The sequence below is a fragment of the Oncorhynchus gorbuscha genome, linkage group LG04 (genome assembly GCF_021184085.1).
Source record: "Oncorhynchus gorbuscha isolate QuinsamMale2020 ecotype Even-year linkage group LG04, OgorEven_v1.0, whole genome shotgun sequence".
Classification (NCBI taxonomy): Eukaryota; Metazoa; Chordata; class Actinopteri; order Salmoniformes; family Salmonidae; genus Oncorhynchus; species Oncorhynchus gorbuscha.
The window spans coordinates 33,383,726-33,401,728 of NC_060176.1; the positions used below are offsets into that span (position 1 = coordinate 33,383,726).

General features: G+C 40.2%; 1 long non-coding RNA gene across 1 annotated transcript; it reads right to left on the reverse strand.

Annotated features, from left to right (window-relative positions):
• Positions 1-8,287: 8,287 nt before the first annotated feature.
• LOC124033194 lies at positions 8,288-16,430 on the reverse strand. Its single transcript, XR_006838329.1, has 3 exons — positions 16,051-16,430; positions 9,936-10,076; positions 8,288-9,276 (listed from the first exon to the last, which is right to left on the reverse strand). It is a non-coding gene; the product is annotated as an uncharacterized LOC124033194 (long non-coding RNA).
• Between the last annotated feature and the right edge of the window lie 1,573 nt (positions 16,431-18,003).

The window sequence follows — 18,003 nt, forward strand, 5'->3', positions numbered from 1 at the left end:
ATAGAAAGGCCAGTGAAGTATTTGGTGTCCCTGAGAGAGAAAATGTCATTCCTTGATTCTGTATTTTCTGTATCAGAAAATCTTTACTTAGAATTCTTTAGTTGCAACTGTTAAATCTTTTTTCTTGTGTAATTCATGCCATGCCTGACTTGATATGACATAGGGAACATTAAAGCACCAAATTCATGAAATATAATTTAAATTTGTTCTGTTTTTACTTACATGTGTTTGCCAATTGGAACAATTTATGCTTCAACAGTGCAAATACGTCCTACACAGATTGATCAATATGGTAGACACAAGTATAGGGACATTCGGAAAGTATTTAGACCCCTTGACTTTTTCCACATTTTGTTACGTTACAGTCTTATTCTAAAATGTATTTTTTAAATCCTCAATCTACACATACTACCCCATAATGCAAAGTAAAAACAGGTTTTTAGAAAATGGTAATTTATAAAAACGAAAAAACATCCTTTTACGTAAGTATTCAGACACTTGACTCAGTACTTTGTTGTAGCACCTTTGGCAGCGATTAAAGCCTCAAGTCTTCTTGGGTAGGATGCTTCAAGCTTGGCACACCTGTATTTGGGGAATGTCTCCCATTCTTCTCTGCAGATCCTCGCAAACTCTGTCCGATTGGATGGGGAGTGTCGCTGCACAGCTATTTTCAGGTCTCTTCATACATGTTTGATCGGGTTCAAGTCCTGGCTCTGGCTGAGCCATTCAAGGACATTCAGAGACTTGTCCCGAAGCCACTCCTGCATTGTCTTGGCTGTGTGCTTAGGGTCGTTGTACTGTTAGACTGCGGCGAAGGTTCACCTTCCGAGGTCCTGAGCGCGCTGGAGCAGGTTTTCATCCATGATCTTTCTGTACTTTGCGCTGTTAATCTTTCCCTCGATCCTGACTGGTCTAGTAGTCCCTGCTGCTGAAAAACATCACCATGCTTCACCGTAGGGATGGTGCCAGGTTTCCTCCAGATGTAAAACACATTTATCACACAAGTGATTATGTCAAATAACATTTAACAATGGTAATGTTTTACAGTAATGAAAAATGACAAAATACATGAATTATGTCATTTTCAAATGTATTTTCAGATTTTTCATCAGGGGCTCCTGACCAATTGTGCTATTGTGTTTTTTCCTACTTATTGTAACTTTTCTTTAGATAATGTTTCTGCCGTTGTTTCCTATGACCGAACATATCTTCTTGACATCAGAACAGTGATCACTAACCTTCAATGAGGATTTCTACTTCAATTAGTCGGCGGTGAAGGAAATACTGCTCATCTTGGACTAGGCCCAAATCCCTGATACTAGAAAAAGGAAGAGGCAGAGTTATAGAGGCCTGCGTCTTCTACCTTTCTGTCTGAGGACTACACAGATGAGCTGGCTGACAGTCAGGAATCGAGTTCAAGAAGAGAGTGAGAGCATCCGTGACTTTGCATACAGTTACTACTCCTTGTGCAGGAGTGAAAACCTGGCATTGAGGAGGAAGAGGTTATTAAGTTGATCTTGAAGGGAAAAAAACAACCCTCTGCTAGCCTATCAACTCGGTCACCACTGTAGATGGACTGGTTAGACTGGGACAGCTGTTGAAGAATGATAGTGAATGTCATCAGCAATATTAACAGAGAAAGAAACAGACACCCAAACAAATACCCAAGCCATGCCATCGATCCCTCCGGTGTTCTGTTGGAGATGTAGCAAAGCGGGACATTCTCCAGCTACATGTCCAAATCAGTATCAAGTAAACTCATCCAGAAACCACAATCTGTACAGCAAGTCACAACAGGCCAACACACCTAACTCTCATCACAAGAACGACCATTTTACTCCGGGTGCTCTGACCAGAGCTGAAACCCCAAGAGTCACTGCCTACGCCCACCCATCGGCATCCTCTTCCTTTCAGCAAATACCGCACCAGCTGGTGTTAACCTTGTCCATAGGCCCTTGGACAGGAAGAGCCATCCTGGACACTGGATCATCCTACACGCTGTTCAATGAGAAGCTGTGAAAGGTCCCCAAGAGAACAGGAAGCCATGGACAATAGGTCCATTATATCTGGCTGACGGTGAGGCTGAAAGACCACCCGGATGGAGTGAGGTGGGAATCCGCCTGTGTAACCACTCCTATATGATTCCTTCTGTTATTACTTTTCCTGTCGTGTTGGAAATTGATTTCATGTGGTTCAGTGGTGTCCAGATGGACATCGCACTACTGATTTCCACACAATCAGAGCGAGAAGCATTTCTTCCAAGCAGAAGCTACACAGTTACATGATTGGGGTCCAAGTGTGGCAGTCTTCTCTGCCATTGCTCTGGTACAGTTAATGCCTGATAAGCACCAAACTCCTGAAGCACAAAACATTCCTGCTTTTTGGATTAAAGAATGCGCCTGCCACCATCCAAAGAGTCAGGTAGACTATGTTAGGTGAGTTCAAAGGGAAGATCTGTTTCACCTACCTGGAATATATACTGTTATTATCTATGCCCAGTGTTGTGGAAATGTCCTCTATTTACCAAATCATGAGTGCAAACCACAACACAAGTCAGAGTTAGTTATCAAAGTCCATCTTTAATTATATGAGCTCTATCACAACCCTGTGACTCTCAGATCAATTCAGTGTCTATCAATGAATTCTCTGAGAGCCCCCTCTACATTGCAACTGAGATCCTTTAATAGCAAAGAACACATATAGTCAGATAGCATAGACATAATAAATCGTTCAGCTTTGTCTCCTTCCTCAAACCCAGAATCATAAACCAATCCTCCATATCAACAGGCATGTATATATCAAACTGTAATTTAGATACAACCAATTCTAAATACAACCAATCCTGGACAAGCTCACAGAGAGCATAGAATGATTCCAGACACTGCCATCCTCCTCTCCCCGATGGGAAAAGTAGGGAGTGACTGGCACACAGACACAGTGGAGCAAAAGATATGTTCACACGATGACACCTTGACCTCTCCCCTCTCTGCGGCCCATGCAACTTAGTCTTGACATAGAACAGATAACTGCCAATGGCCACCACTATAGTACAACAAAATACATTCTTATGAGAAATAACTCATAAGCATATGATGAATATAAAACATCTTACCTATGTTACCAACCAATTCTGATTATTTCCCAACACCAGACCAGAGAAAAACACTTTCAAGATCTTCAGGCATTGTTGGACAAGGTTAGAGAAGCTGGTCTGACATTGAACATGAAGAAGAGTAACTTCTGCCAAACCTCCCTGAAGCTCCTATGGTGACCTCTTGACGGCATTCATGTAGATCCTGAAAAGACCAAGACTTCCCTGTGCCAACCACCCTCAATGCCCTTCAACGGTTCCTTGGGATGGAAGGATGGTACCATCGGTTTGTGTCAAACTTCTCCCTGGTGGCAGAACCACTACAGGATTAAAGCAGAAAGGATCAAAGTTTGTTTCATGCACTGTTTATTGAGGACAATTGAGTGACTGAGGTTGCAGACTTGTTTACGTGTCGCTGTGAGTTTTCTTGCCAACCTTATTTGATGCCCGACAACTTAAAAGTTTTAAATTTTTAATTACCATTTATATTTTTAGTTTTCCCTCACTCAACTTTTTCTTTTTCATTCAACTTTTTCACTCCGGACGCTTTATCTGGACATGGTTCGTCAGGACTTCCAACAGCCGAAGCTAAGTAATAACATTAACATGATGCCTTCTAATTGCAGTCGATGTACCCATATTATACAGGAGAACGATCGCCTTACGGCGAGGATAGCTGTGCTGCAAGCCCAGCTTCAGACACAATCGTTAGGCAAGGGTAATTTCAGTGTAGGAAAGGATGAAACAGCGTCTGTGCCACCAGTAAGTACAGATAGTAACGTTAGTACAAATCCCCTCGCAGGGAAATGCTGTAGGAATGCTCAACCGGTTTTCCCCATTAAGCAGCAAGACGGAGTCTGAGGCCGAGCCTTCTCTGGTCTCTACTCCTCCCATTACGGGGTCTGAGACGCCGAAGCTTCCCACCAGAAGCTCTGACAAATTGAAAACCCTAGTCATTGGTGACTCCATTTAGAAGAAAAAGAAACGCACACCTATTAAGACGAGGTGCTGGCTAGCGGAGTAGAAACTTGACAATAAAAGAAAGCCGCACACTCTTGGAGCTCAGATCCAAAAATTTAATACCAACGTTTCGAGAGCCAAGCTGTCTTCATCAGGGTATAATTGATGACTCCATTACCTGCCGTATTAGACTTAAAACGAATCATCCAGCGATCAAACACTGTTTACCAGGGGGCAGGGCTATCGACGTTAAGGCTAATCTGAAGATGGTACTGGCTAAAGCTAAATCTGGCGAGTGTAGAGAGTATAGAGATATTGTTATCCACCTCGGCACCAACAATGTTAGGATGAAACAGTCAGAGGTCACCAAGCGCAACATAGCTTCAGCGTGTAAATCAGCTAGAAAGATGTGTTGGTATTGAGTAATTGTCTCTGTCCCCCTCCCAGTTAGGGGGAGTGATGAGCTCTACAGCATTCTCACAACTCAATCGCTGTTTAAAAACTGTTTTTTGCCCCTCCCAAAAGATAGAATTTGTAGATAATTGGCCCTCTTTCTGGGACTCACCCACAAACAAGACCGAGCCTGGCCTTCTGAGAAGTGACGGACTCCATCCTAGCTGGAGGGGTGCTCTCATCTTATCTACCAACATAGACAGGGCTCTAACTCCTCTAGCTTCACAATAAAATAGGTTGCAGGACAGGCAGCTGTTAGCCAGCCTGCCATTTTAGTAGAGTCTGCCACTAGCACAGTCAGTGTAGTCAGCTCAACTATCCCCATGGAGACCGTGTCTGTGCCTCGACCTAGGTTTGGCAAAACTAAACATGGCGATGTTCGCCTTAGCAATCTCACTAGGATAAAGACCTCCATTCCTGCCATTATTGAAAGAGATTGTGATACCTCACATCTCAAAATAGGGCTACTTAATGTTAGATCCCTCACTTCAAAGGCAGTTGTAGTCAATTAACTAATCACTGATCATAATATTGATGTGATTGGTCTGACTGAAACATGGCTTAAGCCTGATGAATTTACTGTGTTAAATGAGGCCTCACCTCCTGGTTACACTAGTGACCATATCCCCCTTGCATCCCGCAAAGGCGGAGGTGTTGCTAACATTTACGATAGCAAATTTCAATTTACAAATGAAAACAACGTTTTCCTCTTTTGAGCTTCTAGTCATGAAATCTATGCAGCCTACTGAATCACTTTTTATAGCTACTGTTTACTGGCCTCCTGGGCCAAAAACAGCGTTCCTCACTGAGTTCCCTGAATTCCTATCGGACCTTGTAGTCATAGCAGATAATATTCTAATTTTTGGTGATTTTAATATTCACATGGAAAAGTTCACAGACCCACTCCAAAAGGCTTTCGGAGCAATCATTGACTCGGTGGGTTTTTTCCAACATGTCTCTGGACCTACTCACTGTCACAGTCATACTCTGTACCTAGTTTTGTCCCGTGGAATAAATGTTGTGGATCTTAATGTTTTCCCTCATAATCCTGGACTATCGGACCACCATTTTATTACGTTTGTAATCGCAACAAATAATCTGCTCAGACCCCAACCAAGGATCATCAAAAGTCATGCTATAAATTCTCGGACAACCCAAAGATTCCTTGATGCCTTTCCAGACACAAAAAAATATATATATAAAAAATAAAATAAAATCTGCCACCTGACTGCAGTTGCACCCCTAGAAATTAAAAATATTTGTCATAAGAAACTAGCTGCCTGGTATACAGAAAATACCCGAGCTCTGAAGCAAGCTTCCAGAAAATCGGAACAGAAATGGCGCCACGCCAAACTGGAAGTCTTCCGACTAGCTTGGAAAGACAGTACCGTGCAGAATCGAAGAGCCCTCACTGCTGCTCGATCATCCTATTTTTCCAACTTAATTGAGGAAAATAAGAACAACCCGAAAACAAATGTTGATACTGTTGCAAAGCGAACTAAAAAGCAGCATTCCCCCAGAGAAGATAGCTTTCACTTCAGCAGTAATAAATTAATGAACTTCTTTGAGGAAAAGATCATGATCATTAGAAAGCAAATTATGGACTCCTCTTTAAATCTGTGTATTCCTCCAAACCTCAGTTGTCTTGAGTCTGCACAACTCTGCCAGGACCTAGGATCAAGAGAGACACTCAAGTGTTTTAGTACTATATCTCTTGACACAATGATGAAAATAATCATGGCCTCTAAACCTTCAAGCTGCATACTGGACCCTATTCCAACTGAACTACTGAAAGAGCGGCTTCCTGTGCTTGGCCCTCCTATGTTGAACATAATAAACGGCTCTCTATCCACCGGATGTGTACCAAACTCACTAAAAGTGGCAGTAATAAAGCATCTCTTGAAAAAAGCCAAACCTTGACCCAGAAAATATTTGTACAACTATTGGCCTATATTGAATCTTCCATTCCTCTCAATTTAAAAAAAAAAAGCTGTTGTGCAGCAACTCACAGCCTTCCTGAAGACAAACAATGTATACGAAATGCTTCAGTCTGGTTTTAGACCCCATCATATCACTGAGACTGCAATTGTGAAGGTGGTAAATGACCTTTAAAGAATGTCAGACCGAGGCTCTGCATCTGTCCTCATGCTCCTAGACCTTAGTGCTGCTTTTGATACCATCGATCACCACATTCTTTTGGAGAGATTGGAAACCCAAATTGGTCTACATGGACAAGTTCTGGCCTGGTTTAGATCTTAACTGTCGGAACGATATCAGTTTGTTTCTGTGAATGGTTTGTCCTCTGACAAATCAACTGTAAATGTCGGTGTTCCTCAAGGTTCCGTTTTAGGACCACTATTGTTTTCACTATATATTTTACCTCTTGGGGATCTCATTAGAAAACATAATGTTAACTTTCACTGCTATGCAGATGACACACAGCTGTACATTTCAATGAAACATGGTGAAGCCCCAAAATTGCCCTCGCTAGAAGCCTGTAAATCAGACATAAGGAAGTGGATGGCTGCAAACTTTCTACTTTTAAACTCGGACAAAACAGAGATGCTTGTTCTAGGTCCCAAGAAACAAAGAAATCTTCGGTTGAATCTGACAATGAATCTTGATGCTTGTACAGTCGTCTCAAATAAAACTGAAGGACCTCGGCGTTACTCTGGACCCTGATCTCTCTTTTGAAGAACATATCAAAACTGTTTCAAGGACAGCTTTTTTCCATCTACGTAACATTGCAAAAATCAGAAACTTTCTGTCCAAAAATTATGCAGAAAAATGAATCCATGCTTTTGTCACTTCTAGGTTAGACTACTGCAATGCTCTACTTTCCGGCTACCCGGATAAAGCACTAAATGAACTTCAGTTAGTGCCAAATAAATTTGTGCTAGCCTCCCTACACTGGCTTCAGATTGGTCTTGCCATGTAGCACGCTTCTGTCTAACATGAGCTGGTCAGTATTTGTAGGTAATCCTTTCTAATGCAGCTTTTTTTAATGATATCAAAGTGTTGATCTCCCCTTTCTGGAGGACCGAGGTTTGAAATTACTGAAAGGCCCGGAGGAATTTGAATATGATAGCTAAGAAGAATTCTGGCCTTTGATTGCAAATATGCAGAGGGAGACAAAAAGAACACAAAAGGCTGTATAAAACGCCTGTCTCTGGATTACATCTTCAAACTAAGGGCATCCATGGCCTCCGTGACAGAGAGGGAGAAGTGTCTATCCATGATAAGGTAAGATAGAGCTAGCTATATTTTAAGTTACACATTTCTAATTTTGTCAGAAGGTAGCTGGTAAATTCGCTCTCACTATCTACTCAGATTTCAGATCACTCTCATCCGAGTGTGCCAAAGCGCAGAATAACTGACACATTTGCGAATGCTCAATACCTGTTGAATATGGCCGGTCTAAGTAAATGTTGGCAGAAAAGTGTAATTAAATTGTTGCCAGCAGCACAGTTACAGTCATAACATAACAGCCTAACCAGCTCTGCTAGGGCGAGTAAAAAAGTCAGTGAGCTGTTCTCTCATGTGTCTGGAAGTAGCTAGCAAGCTAGCCAACGTTAGCTTGGGATCAACCCTACTCCTCGGCCAGAGCATCCAGTGTGCGCTCTGAACGCTCCGAGAGCGAAATGCTCTGAAATTACAAAAGGGCAATTTGACAAAGCTCTACGTTTATGAACGCCCAGGTCGCACTTATGTTCTCTATGTTCATAAACTGCTCAGTCTGCAACCCAGAATTTGTAAGATTCTAGTTGAATGAAACAGACAAGCTTATAATAGTCAGAAGGTTTATTCACGAGAGCGCTAAAAATCATACAATGCACATAGCCTTTTATACCTCACATTTGGTAATATAAATGCCCCTCTAACACTGGAAATGATGTTTACAAGGTTTCTCCAACACATACCTTGCTTATCATATCCTGCAACATGTTACACAATCTACTGCAAGCACAACGGTTTCTCCCCTTCCTGGGTGGGGAGACCTCCTTCCCTGTTATCAGTTTCACAGTTGTCACAAGTTGTCTGCCACAGTCTCTTGTCTGTTAACAGTTCCTCTTTTTTATGCACATACAATCAAGAATTCTAGTCTTATGATTCAAACACATTTTACTCCATTATACAGTGACAGGGTGGAATACTGTTAGTTATGGCCTTAACATTAATTGGAACGTATTAATCATTTAGTCATTATCTTACCATTACCTTAACCATGTGAATCTCCATAACAATTTACAAATACACCCGTAGTATAAACCAGCCTCTATTCTTGAAATATTTGGTTGTTTAGTACATGGCCTCACATGTTAATCCTTAAAGTGTTGAGCGGGGTTAAGGCTTAAGAGGGTGTGAACGATGCTGAATGGGTGTAGACAAAGAAGAGCTCTCCAGTAGGTTTACCAAAACATTCAAGGGCCATTTTTTTCAAAAGTGAGGTTAACTTGATCAACTTTCAAAGCAGAATTACTTTCCCATTGTTCCTCAACTCTAGTGTACGAAATGATGCTTAGAGTCTAGTCCTGGTCTTCCTATGGCCACTAGAGTCGCCGACGACAATTCGTCACCTGGATTGTGGGGAACCTCCCTGCAGTGGCTGACGTGAGTAAGTAGATCTCTCTGCATCCTTCACTGCTGTCTGTAGCACCTGGAATGGACCAGTCCAGTGCGGTTGGTGCGTAGTCTTTCTGCGGAGGTCCTTGATGACCACCCAATCGCCTGGCTGAAGTTTGTGGAGTGGTCCAGGTAAAGCAGCTTTTACCCTGGGTGAGAATAGATTTCAGAACATTGTTAAGTGCAGGACAGTAACTTACCATTTGGTCCTCACAGTACATCAGTGTCAGCCTATTCTGTGGGAATGGGGTGTTTAGTATTCTCATGGGTCTTCGTGTGAATATTTCATGAGATGCTAAACCAGTAGTACGATGTGCACATCCACGCATGTCCATCAGAGGCATTACTGTTACTAATGTGAGCTGACCAAGTAATTGGGCGTCACTCTAAAGCGGGAAGGTGGAATAAACGAGTCAGGAGTGGGTTTTCTTGATTGAACACAGTTCTCTATTGAGGGCATTTGGTCAACACAATTTGTAAGTCGCTCTGGATAAGAGCGTCTGCTAAATGACTTAAATGTAAATGTAAACACAAACACTCCAACATAATCAATTAAAACCTTCCAAGGAAAAACATACATCTTCTCCAGATGAAACATGAACGCGATAGGATTATCTTTAAACTACAACAAAAGTCACGGTATTGTCACCATCTTAGTGGTTCTTCCTGGATAGCTCCTCTGTCTAGGTGGCCATCTTCCAGAGATAGTTTTCCCCTCCCCTCTCTACTGGTTCCATTCTCTCTCTTTTATAGGGGAAGGAGAATATGTCATTAGTACCGTCAGCTGTGTTCAATTGCCTCTGGTTACCTTGTCTCCCATGCCTTGTTGGGCTACTATCCGTGAGCCCAGCCTGCCCTCTGGTGGGCCTTCCACATACCTTCCCCCCCAGGACCGAACCGGAGGGTCGGGCTCCAGACGCACCATCTTGGTCGTGTCCTCAATCCGGCCCTGTGGATGACATGGAAAGAGAACGGTTGTAAAGACAAAAACCATCTGGCTATTCTGTTGTTATTGTTTCTCTTACCAGCCATCCACGTGAGGGGCGCATGGTCAGTAACTAATGCCAATGAGACCATGTCGGACAGCATCACGATATTACATTTCTCCGGGGGTAGTACAATACTGAGGCCCTTGTCTTTGCAAAGGATATTAACTCTCTGGGATATGTGGGACAGTAGCGTCCCATTTGGCCAAAAGCCAGAGAAAATCCAGAGCGCCAAAATCAAATACATTCCTATAAAAATCAAACGCTCATGAAATCAGGCATGTAAGATACCAAATTAAAGCTACACGTGTTGTGAATCCAGCCATAATGACAGATTTCAAAAAGGCTTTTCGGGGAAAGCAAACGATGCTATTATCTGAGGATAGCACCTCCGTAAACAAAAGAGAGAAAACATATTTCAACCCTGCAGGCGTGACACAAAATGCATAAATAAAAATATAAATCATGCCTTACCTTTGACAAACTTGTTCTGTTGGCACTCCAATATGTCCCATAAACATCACCAATGGTCCTTTTGTTTGATTAATTCCGTCCATATATATCCAAAATGTCCATTTATTTGGCGTGTTTGATCCAGAAAAACACTGGTTCCAACTTGCGCAACGTGACTACAAATATCTCAAAACTTACCTGTAAACCTTGCCAAAACATTTCAAACTTCTTTTGTAATACAACTTTAGGTATTTTTTAAAGTAAATAATTGATCAAATTGAAGACGGGATGATCTGTGTTCAATACAGGAAGAAAACAAACTGACGCCAGCTTTCTGGTCACGCACCTCTATCAAATAGTACCTTGTTTTGAACAGGGCTACTTCTTCATTACACAAAGGAAAAACCTCAACCAATTTCTAAAGACTGGTGACATCCAGTGGAAGCGGTAGGAACTGAAAGCAAGTCCCTTAGAAATCTGGATTCCCAATGAAACACCAAAAATCTGAATGGTTTGTCCTCGGGTTTCGCCTGATATGTTGGGTAGAGCAGACATTTCCATATGTCTGTGTTAGCTGCATGTGTGACATAACTCCACCGGTCCTATTTATGATATCATTCACTAAAAGTATACCTTAAAAATAAAAATAAATCGATAAATACAGTTTTTTAAATCAATTAGTATATTTTAATGTAACCACAATATTTGTTGTACTATTTGTTCCGTCCTTTCAGGTGGATTAAATTGAAATTGCAACCAACTTTCTAAGGCTTGTTTAAAAAATAAAGATATTTTGGAGATTATTTCCTTTTCAAACAACAGAAATTGAGCAGGTGTAATCTGAATAAAGGGGAAAAGGCCCTTCCTGAATATAGGATGAGACATTTGTACCAATTTACTAGAGAACCAGTTTGGATTTAAGTATAACTTTTGTATGACTGATGCCTTTAGTGAGAAGTCTAATGCTTTAATATTTAAGAATTTCTGCCCACCGAATTCATATTCATTATATAAATAGGCCCTTTTAATTTGATCTGGTTTGCCGTTCCAAATAAAATACAAAAATTTTGTTCATATAATTTAAAAAGCAGGTCACTAGGTGTAGGCAAAACCATAAGCAAATAGGTCAACTGTGATATAACTAAGGAGTTAATAAGGGTGATTTTTCCACAAATAGACAGGTATTTTCCTTTCCATGGTAGCAAGATCTTATCTATTTTTGCTAACTTTCTATAAAAATGTATTGGAGTGAGATCATTTCTTTCTTTTGGGATTTGTATACCGAGTATGTCCACATCTCCGTCAGACCATTTAATTGTAAACTACATGGTAATGTAAAATGTGCATTTTTTTGTGATCCAATACGTAATATGGTACATTTATCATAATTTGCTTTTAATCCAGAGAGGATAGCAAAAGTATCTAGATCCTCTATGAGGCAATGGGGAGACTCCAATTGTGGTTTTAAAACAAAACATGAATCATCAGCGTCCAATGACACTTTAGTTTTTAAGCCACGGATTTCTAATCCCTTAATATTATTGTTTGATCTAATCTTTGCAGCTAACATTTCGATGGCAATAATAAATAGATATGCTGATAGTGGACAACCTTGTTTTACTCCTCTAGATAGTTTTCAACTTTCTGAGATGTAGCCATTATTTACTATTTTACACCTAGGGTTACTATACATAACCTTAACCCATTTTAAAAGATATTCTCCAAAATTGAAATATTCTAGCCATTTATATGTAAACTTCAGTCGTACTTTATCAAAAGCTTTTTCAAAATCAGCTATGAAAACCAGGCCTGGTGTCCCCGATATTTCATAGTGTTCTATTGTTTCCAGTACTTGTGTTATATTATCACCAATGTATCGTCCATGTAAAAAACCTGTCTGATTAGGATGAATAATATCTGACAATTCTTTTTTAAGTCTATGTGCCAAGCATTTTGCTAGGATTTTTGCATCACAACACTGAAGTGTAAGAGGTCTCCAATTTTTTTAATGGACTGGATCTTTATATATACCACTTGGGTCCTGTTTCAGTAATAATGATATCAGACCTTCTTGTTGCGTGTCTGATAATCTACCATTTATATAGGAGTGATTGAAACAAGCCAATAATGGTCCTTTGAGTATACCAAAAAAAGTTTTGTATACTTCCACTGGTATGCCATCCAGCCCTGGATTTTTCCCATCCTTAAAGGCCCCAATTGCCTCAAGCAGAGGTATTTAAGACCGTATGAAATTCTCCCAACATAATAATAGAGTCTAGTGTTGCTTGTAGAGTTGATAGATTCTTATATATATTTTCAAAGAAGCTTGGATCATCATTATTTGGACCGTATAGGTTAATAAGCCATATCTGTTTATTGTCCAATAACATATTCAAAATAATCCATCTACCTTGAGGATCTGTTTGGACAATTTACACATTTGAATCAAAATTATTGTTGATTAAAACCATCACCCCTTTTGAATTTCTTTACCCATGGGAGAAGTATATTTCGCCCCCCCAGTTCTTTTTTCCACAAAACTTCATCTCAAACTGTTGAATGTGTTTCCTGTAAACAATATATATATTATATTCCTTCTCTTTTAGCCAGGTAAATACTGATTGTCTTTTCTTATTATCTGCTAGGCCATTACAATTGTAACTGGCTATACTTATTTCACCACCTACCATAATGAGACACATCTTTCAATTATTTTTATCAAAATATATGTTTGTAAACGTACCATTAAAAAGTAACATGATGATTGAGTGTCTATATAGCTGTACCATGATTTTGCCTTTCTACTAAGTAAACCTCCAATTGGTCCCTACTATTCCACCCGTTAAAAGCCCTCCCCATCCCGAGTTGGTTTGTCATCCCAATGCCCGGCAGACCACCCTCGACCCCCTGTATCCCATAACCCATAACCGACTGGGATCCATCCTTTGAAAAGAGCACACAGTGCCATTTACCGAATTGAAGTAGATTTACTGCCAAATGCATTTCCATCGCCATCATCACTTACCTTTGATGATCTTCATATGGTTGCACTCAGAAGACATTCATTTACTCAATAAATGTTTGTTTTGTTTGATAAAGTCTCTCTTTATATCCAAAAACCTCAAACCTTTTGTTTGCGCGTTTTCTTCAGTAATCCACAGGTTCAAACGCAGTCACAACAGGCAGACAAAAAATCCAAATTGTATCTGTAACATGTAACATAGAAACATGTCAAACAATGTTTATATTCTAATCTCAGGTTGTTTTAAGCCTAAATAACCGATAATATTTCAACTGGACAATAACGTTGTCAATATAAAAGGTAAACAAGAAAGGCACTCTCGGTCGCAAGCATTAAAAAGTTCTGTGACACTGCAGGGTCCACTCATTCAGACTGCTCTTATACCCTCATTTTTCAGAATACAAGCCTGAAACAATTTCTGAAGACTGTTGACATCTAGTGGAAGGCATAGGAACTGCAATTTGAGTCCTAAATCAATGGATATTGCAATGTAATGGCATTGAATAGAAAACTACAGTAACAAAAAAAATCCTGCTTCCTGAATGGATTTTTCTCAGGTTTTTGCCTGCAAAATCAGTTCTGTTATACTCACATACACTATTTTAACAATTATATGCATATATTATATGCATATCCTATCTTCTGGGCCTGAGTAGAATTTAATTTGGGCACGCTTTTCATCCAAAATTCAGAATGCTGCCCCCTACCCTAGAGAAGTTAGTCCAGCCGCTTTGTCAGTTTCAAAAAGGATTTATGGCGAAAGCATACCATGCGATTATCTGAGGACAGCGCCCTGCTTACGAAAGCATACAACATTTTACAACAAGTAAAGGAATTACAAAAGTCAGAAATAGCAATAAAATTAATCACTTACCTTTGAAGATCTTCATATGGTTGCAGTCACAAGAGTCCCAGCTACACAATAAATCTTAGTTTTGTTCGATAAAGTCACTCTTTATATCCCAAAAACTCTGTTTTGTTCAGTAATCCACTGGCTCAAAGGCGGTCAAAACATGCAGACGAATACATCCTAATAGTAACAGTAAAGTTTGTCGAAACATGTCAAACAATGTTTATAATTCATCCTCAGGTTGTCAATTGTTGATAGTATTTAAACCGGACAATTGCGTATTCAATAGAAATGATAAACAACGAAGGGCACACACTCGGTCATGTGCAAAACCAGCACTGCATGATTCTACAGTCCACTGAGAGAAAGGTCTCATTCTTCTTAATTTTTCAGAAAACAAGCCTGAAACAATGTCTAAAGACTGTTGACATCTAGTGGAAGCCATAGGAACTGCAATCTGGGTCCTAACCAATTAGATACTCTATAAGCATTCAATGACTACAGCCTTCCACTGTTTCCAATGGCTTTCATACTTATTATGAGGCAAAGTCCTCCCAGATTGCAGTTCCTGGGGCTTCCACTAGATGTCAACAGAAAGAGTTTCAGGCTGGTTTTTGGAAAAATAAGCCAGAAGTTGTAGTTTTTCTAAGTGGCTCCCATTTTGGCTGTACATTTACATTTACATTTAAGTCATTTAGCAGACGCTCTTATCCAGAGCGACTTACAAATTGGCTGTAGTGTTTCCAAGCGCGTGGGTGAAAGCACGTTCTTTGTTATTTATCTCAGGTAATGAACATACTGTTCTCCGTCTTAAATTTGGTTTATTTACGTATTAGGGTACCTGAGGTTTGATTATAAACATTGTTTGACTTGTTTGGATAAGTTTATTGGGATTCATTTTGTATGCATTTTGAAGAAGAGAAATCTGTGGATTATTGAATGAAGCGCGCCAGCTAAACTGAGTTTTTATGGATATAAAGAAGGACTTTATCGAACAAAAGTGAAAAATGTTTTTCATGTGTTTGTATGCGGGGCGCTGTCCTCAGATAATCGCATGGTGTGCTTTCGCCGTAAAGCCTTTTTGAAATCTGACACAGCGGCTGGATTAACAAGAAGTTACTCTTTATTTTGATGTATAATACTTGTATTTTCATGAATGTTAAATATTTATATTTATTTAATTTGATAAAAAATTATCAATATGGACACTTACCAAGCTGCATATTGGTCCTCCTCTTCTTCCACCACAGTCAATCCCAATTATAATCAACTGTTTAATTAATTCCTTATTTTCTACAATAAAAAATGTTTTAACCTTCAGGAATATTTCTTATTTCTACCTCAGGACCCTGTCCTGGAATCACATAGCTCATGCATTTACATCTAACGATCGTAACCCATGGCATATTACTTCAGGAACTTGTCCTGGAATACTTTCATCAGGATCCTGTCCTGGTATCTTTATAGTACCACAGGATCTTATCATGGAATCGCTTTCAACAGGACTGTCCTGGTATCTCTAACACACATGACCTGTTTCCAGAACAAGATTTTCTAAAAGTTAACAGAACTTTCCCCAATTGGAGGTTGTGTTTAAGAAAATCAGTCTCACCCTTAACACTGTATTTTCGGGATGGCGCCTCACTCCCTGCCGGGTCCGAGGCAGTTCCCTTCTGCTCCTCTCAATCGGAGTGTGGGCTCCCTGAGCCACGTCTAACCTAGCCTCTATGCACAGTTAACCTTGGTGTCCCTGGGAACGATCCGCAAGCGGAATTAGCTGATCATCTTTGTCTCCAATAATTATTGTGGAAATTCTAACCCAAATGAAGAGACACTGTAGATTCTTAAAACATCAACTTTATTATAAGACTTTTAAATCTGAAGCGGTAAACAAATCACTCAATGGTGCAGAGTTAGGAGCCCAATAAACAGAGTTGGGTTTCAGCTTTTATAGAAAAGTACAACCTCTGTCTACGTGGCAGTTAGCAGATGTGTGAAGACATGGGTGGAAGAATAGAGTGCAGACAAGTGATGTTTTGTTACTATTTCTGCTGATATTTAGGTGCTGCTGCTCCAGCTAGTTTCTGTTCTCTTGCATATCTCTACACAGCTGTGCCCTTGGTAGATACCAAAATAACAGGATGTATCACTTATTGTGGTCACCCCCAAACGGCCCTTGGCCACATGACTAAGTTACTCAAAGACAGTTTGTATCAGTAGAAAAAACACTATCATATAACAATAGACAGTACTCTAAGTAACAAAATGCATGGCATGTCTAATTTGTAACATTACACCACAGTATCCATAACATGATGTAGCTACAACTATGCTTTAATATAAGGAGAGTGGTACTCAGTAATGTGTTGTGTTGGATTTGCCCCAAACATAAAACTTTGTATTCATTGGGGTGGCAGGGTAGCCTAGTGGTTAGAGCGTTGGACTAGAAACTGCAAGGTTGCAAGTTCAAACCCCCGAGCTGACAAGGTACAAATCTGTCGTTCTGCCCCTGAACAGGCAGTTAACCCACTGTTCCTAGGCCGTCATTGAAAATAAAAATTTGTTCTTAACTGACTTGCCTGGTTAAATAAAGGTAAAAAAAAAAAAAATGACAAAAAGTGAATTGTTGCAAACAGGATGCATGTTTCGGAATATTTGTTTTCTGTACAAACTTCCTTTTTTCACTCTGTCAATTAGGTTAGTATATTGTGGAATAACTACAATGTTGTTGAGCCATCCTCAGGTTTCTATTACAACCATTAAACTCTGGAACCTTAACAGTTACAGAAGGATGTCTGCATCTTTGCGGTGACTGGGTGTATTGATACACCATCCAAAGTGTAATTAATAACTTTATCATGCTCAAAGGGATATTCAATGTCTGCTTTATTGTGTTTTACCCATCTACCAATAGGTGCCCTTCTTTGCCAGACATTGGAAAATCTCCCTGGTCTGTGGTTGAATCTGTTTGAAATGCACTGCTCGACTAAGGGACCTTTCAGATAATTGTATGTGTGGGGTACAGAGATGAGGCAGTCCTTCAAAATCATGTTAAACACTATAATTCCACACAGAGTCCACACATTTATAAAAAATGTAAAAAACGGAATTATTACATTTACATAAGTATACAGACACTTTATTCAGTACTTTGTTGAAGCACCTTTGGCAGTCTCAAGTGTTCTTGGGTATGATGATACAAGCTTGGCGCACCTGTATTTTGAGAGTTTCTTCCATTATTCTCTGCAGATCCTCTCAAGCGCTGTCAGGTTTGGATGGGGAGCATCTCAGCACAGCTATTTTCAGGTTTCTCCAGAGATGTTCAATCGGGTTCATGTCCGGGCTCTGGCTGGGCCAATCAAGGACATTCAGAGACTTGTCCCAAGCCACTCCGCCTTGGCTGTGTGCTTAGGGTTGTTGTCCTGTTGGAAGGTGAACCTTCGCCCGAGTCTGAGGTTCTGATCGCTCTGGAGCAGGTTGTCATCAAGGATCTCTCTGTACTTTGCGCCGTTCATATTTCCTTTGCTTCTGACTAGTCACCCAGTTCCTGCTGTTGAAAAACATC